We start from the raw sequence: 5,000 nt of genomic DNA, 5'->3' as shown, positions 1-5,000 counted from the left end.
CTAACCTACGTTGTGCCTTAACCTAACCTACGTTGTGCCTTAACCTAACCTACGTTGTGCCTTAACCTAACCTACGTTGTGCCTTAACCTAACCTATGTTGTGCCTTAACCTAACCTATGTTGTGCCTTAACCTAACCTATGTTGTGCCTTAACCTAACCTATGTTGTGCCTTAACCTAACCTATGTTGTGCCTTAACCTAACCTATGTTGTGCCTTAACCTAACCTATGTTGTGCCTTAACCTAACCTATGTTGTGCCTTAACCTAACCTATGTTGTGCCTTAACCTAACCTATGTTGTGCCTTAACCTAACCTATGTTGTGCCTTAACCTAACCTATGTTGTGCCTTAACCTAACCTATGTTGTGCCTTAACCTAACCTACGTTGTGCCTTAACCTAACCTACGTTGTGCCTTAACCTAACCTACGTTGTGCCTTAACCTAACCTACGTTGTGCCTTAACCTAACCTACGTTGTGCCTTAACCTAACCTACGTTGTGCCTTAACCTAACCTACGTTGTGCCTTAACCTAACCTACGTTGTGCCTTAACCTAACCTACGTTGTGCCTTAACCTAACCTACGTTGTGCCTTAACCTAACCTACGTTGTGCCTTAACCTAACCTATGTTGTGCCTTAACCTAACCTATGTTGTGCCTTAACCTAACCTATGTTGTGCCTTAACCTAACCTATGTTGTGCCTTAACCTAACCTATGTTGTGCCTTAACCTAACCTATGTTGTGCCTTAACCTAACCTATGTTGTGCCTTAACCTAACCTATGTTGTGCCTTAACCTAACCTATGTTGTGCCTTAACCTAACCTATGTTGTGCCTTAACCTAACCTATGTTGTGCCTTAACCTAACCTACGTTGTGCCTTAACCTAACCTACGTTGTGCCTTAACCTAACCCATATTGTACCTTAACCTAACCCATATTGTACCTTAACCTAACCCATATTGTACCTTAACCTAACCCATATTGTACCTTAACCTAACCCATATTGTACCTTAACGTAACCTAATTTGTGCCTTAACGTAACCTAATTTGTGCCTTAACGTAACCTAATTTGTGCCTTAACGTAACCTAATTTGTGCCTTAACGTAACCTAATTTGTGCCTTAACGTAACCTAATTTGTGCCTTAACGTAACCTAATTTGTGCCTTAACGTAACCTAATTTGTGCCTTAACGTAACCTAATTTGTGCCTTAACGTAACCTAATTTGTGCCTTAACGTAACCTAATTTGTGCCTTAACGTAACCTAATTTGTGCCTTAACGTAACCTAATTTGTGCCTTAACGTAACCTAATTTGTGCCTTAACGTAACCCATGTTGTGCCTTAACGTAACCCATGTTGTGCCTTAACGTAACCCAATTTGTGCCTTAACGTAACCCATGTTGTGCCTTAACCTAACCTATATTGTGCCTCAACCTAACCTATATTGCGCCTTAACCTGACGCACGTTGTCGCTGAACCTGCTCTGTAATTGTTATGCAACTCGTTAAATTAGTGTAGTGTTGCCTAACCGCAACCCTCGCAATATAGTTCGCTATTCGCACTGCCCGGTCCCCTGTGTATCGCGTCATGTTAAACACCTTGCAGGTGTTGCTGACTTTCCACATGCTCCTGCTATACACTGTAATGTGGATAGCAGCAGGACGTACATGCCCCCCCCCCTTCCCCCCTGCCTTCGCAAGCTGGTCGTTGAGAAGTTTGCATGTTCAATGCCCTTCGCATGCCGACGTACTCAGCCTACGTTGTGGTACGGCCTGTCACCTGTCCGCCGATGTACGCAAAACCCACAAACTGTACTGCACATTGGTCCGTATGTACTGAATGATACATCGTGGCACATGTGTGACCGTACGACGACTGCGCCTAGCAACGGCAGACCATACAGTCCAAATATTGTGCACGCAGCTACGTGTCGTCTCCCTATAAGAGCTGGATTGCAGTGTGGTACGCCATTCAGACGTGTGGGAGGAACGGACGCCCTGGATGGCGATCAGCATGAGCAGTCTGTTGATGTAGTGGAGCGTGTATTCGGACGTAGTCGTCTCTTCTCACACACCGTGATAGCATGTTGCACCGCGTTCCACATCTGCGACATCCTGCAGAGGCCGGCTGACAGTCGTTCGCGCAATGGACACCGCATACGTACGGGGGCTACCTTCCACGTGTTCTCGAGGCGTGCACATGTTGTTGCGTCTATGTGGGCAGACGTAGTGTGTTGTGACACCTGACACAGGCATGCAATACTCGTTGCAAATGGCGATGGACGTCTACGTTTGCTGGTGACGTTACGCAAATGAACAACAGGTAACCCGTTGTGGTGCGGTTGTTCTCGCTAGAGGTGAATCAGTGTTGGCGACGATCGGTCGAGCTATTAACCGGTTGTTTCAGGGATACCCACCATGCCCACGAACGTGAAAGGGGACCCACCATGCCCACGAACGCGAAAGGGGATCTGGGTGTGAGGCGATACGCGGCGGTGGCTGGGTGGGACCGTCCCCGGCCGGTGAGGGGGGGCCGCCCGGCGTGCTGGCAGCGCGGTGCGTGGGCGCACGCGCTACAGCCGGCTGGTGGGGGCGGCCAGTGGCAGGCGCGCCGGCCGACGGACGCGGCAGGCGGCGCAGCTGCGCGCCGGCGCCCCCTGCTCGCGGCGCCTTGCGGCCAAAGTAGGTCCTCGCGGGCCCGGTGCGAAGCGCGGTGGCCATCTGCAGTGTGCTGGTCCGATTGAGGACTGTGTGCGCTGAGGATGCGCCGCCGCCCGGCGCTCGGCGCCGCGACGCCGTCTGCTGCTCGGTCGCCCCAGCGGTTCTCGCAGGTGGTTTGTATCGCAGCTGTGCGGACGTGTTGGCGCGTGCGCTGTGCTGGGAGAGTTCGCTTCGGCACCCAAGTGGGGCTTTTGTCCTTCTGTGGCGCTGGCGTTGGAGCTGCCGGTCACCGTAGGTGGCGCGTGTTGTCTCCCGCCGGCAATGCCACGACAGCACGCTCCCGGGCCTCTGTCGGCAGCGGCAAGCTCAGTTGGGAGCACGGGTGGTCGCACCTAAAGCGTCTACTCGCCTAACTCCGGGCGATTGCGCCTCTCTCGAACCCGACCAAGTACTTAGGACGGCGCTGCGCGCCGCCGGGACCTGAGAGGGTTTCGAGGTGTGTTGTGCAGGGGAGCTCAGCCTCCTCCTGTTTGCAGAATAATTGAGCGGACGCTTGCGTGTTCGCGCGGGCCCCCGGGACACACTCCCGGGCGGCCGGCTGCTCAGCTCTAGTTGACGCAGCTCCCTGGTTGATCCTGCCAGTAGTCATATGCTTGTCTCAAAGATTAAGCCATGCATGTCTCAGTACAAGCCGCATTAAGGTGAAACCGCGAATGGCTCATTAAATCAGTTATGGTTCCTTAGATCGTACCCACGTTACTTGGATAACTGTGGTAATTCTAGAGCTAATACATGCAAACAGAGTCCCGACCAGAGATGGAAGGGACGCTTTTATTAGATCAAAACCAATCGGTCGGCTCGTCCGGTCCGTTTGCCTTGGTGACTCTGAATAACTTTGGGCTGATCGCACGGTCCTCGTACCGGCGACGCATCTTTCAAATGTCTGCCTTATCAACTGTCGATGGTAGGTTCTGCGCCTACCATGGTTGTAACGGGTAACGGGGAATCAGGGTTCGATTCCGGAGAGGGAGCCTGAGAAACGGCTACCACATCCAAGGAAGGCAGCAGGCGCGCAAATTACCCACTCCCGGCACGGGGAGGTAGTGACGAAAAATAACGATACGGGACTCATCCGAGGCCCCGTAATCGGAATGAGTACACTTTAAATCCTTTAACGAGTATCTATTGGAGGGCAAGTCTGGTGCCAGCAGCCGCGGTAATTCCAGCTCCAATAGCGTATATTAAAGTTGTTGCGGTTAAAAAGCTCGTAGTTGGATTTGTGTCCCACGCTGTTGGTTCACCGCCCGTCGGTGTTTAACTGGCATGTATCGTGGGACGTCCTGCCGGTGGGGCGAGCCGAAGGCGTGCGACCGCCTCGTGCGTGCTCGTGCGTCCCGAGGCGGACCCCGTTGAAATCCTACCAGGGTGCTCTTTATTGAGTGTCTCGGTGGGCCGGCACGTTTACTTTGAACAAATTAGAGTGCTTAAAGCAGGCAAGCCCGCCTGAATACTGTGTGCATGGAATAATGGAATAGGACCTCGGTTCTATTTTGTTGGTTTTCGGAACCCGAGGTAATGATTAATAGGGACAGGCGGGGGCATTCGTATTGCGACGTTAGAGGTGAAATTCTTGGATCGTCGCAAGACGAACAGAAGCGAAAGCATTTGCCAAGTATGTTTTCATTAATCAAGAACGAAAGTTAGAGGTTCGAAGGCGATCAGATACCGCCCTAGTTCTAACCATAAACGATGCCAGCCAGCGATCCGCCGCAGTTCCTCCGATGACTCGGCGGGCAGCCTCCGGGAAACCAAAGCTTTTGGGTTCCGGGGGAAGTATGGTTGCAAAGCTGAAACTTAAAGGAATTGACGGAAGGGCACCACCAGGAGTGGAGCCTGCGGCTTAATTTGACTCAACACGGGAAACCTCACCAGGCCCGGACACCGGAAGGATTGACAGATTGATAGCTCTTTCTTGATTCGGTGGGTGGTGGTGCATGGCCGTTCTTAGTTGGTGGAGCGATTTGTCTGGTTAATTCCGATAACGAACGAGACTCTAGCCTGCTAACTAGTCGCGTGACATCCTTCGTGCTGTCAGCGATTACTTTTCTTCTTAGAGGGACAGGCGGCTTCTAGCCGCACGAGATTGAGCAATAACAGGTCTGTGATGCCCTTAGATGTTCTGGGCCGCACGCGCGCTACACTGAAGGAATCAGCGTGTCTTCCTAGGCCGAAAGGTCGGGGTAACCCGCTGAACCTCCTTCGTGCTAGGGATTGGGGCTTGCAATTGTTCCCCATGAACGAGGAATTCCCAGTAAGCGCGAGTCATAAGCTCGCGTTGATTACG

General features: G+C 52.1%; 1 non-coding gene across 1 annotated transcript in view; it reads left to right on the top strand.

Annotated features, from left to right (window-relative positions):
* The first annotated feature begins 3,278 nt into the window (after nucleotides 1-3,278).
* Nucleotides 3,279-5,000, top strand: part of LOC126430838 (small subunit ribosomal RNA) — a 1,909-nt gene continuing 187 nt past the window's right edge. Inside the window, exon 1 of the ribosomal RNA XR_007577356.1 lies at nucleotides 3,279-5,000. This exon is cut by the window's right edge and continues 187 nt beyond it. This is a non-coding gene — a ribosomal RNA (small subunit ribosomal RNA).

This window comes from Schistocerca serialis, unplaced genomic scaffold (genome assembly GCF_023864345.2).
Source record: "Schistocerca serialis cubense isolate TAMUIC-IGC-003099 unplaced genomic scaffold, iqSchSeri2.2 HiC_scaffold_1061, whole genome shotgun sequence".
Classification (NCBI taxonomy): domain Eukaryota; kingdom Metazoa; phylum Arthropoda; class Insecta; order Orthoptera; family Acrididae; genus Schistocerca; species Schistocerca serialis.
Note: the sequence above shows the minus strand (reverse complement) of the source record. Positions and strands in the feature narration are given on the sequence as shown.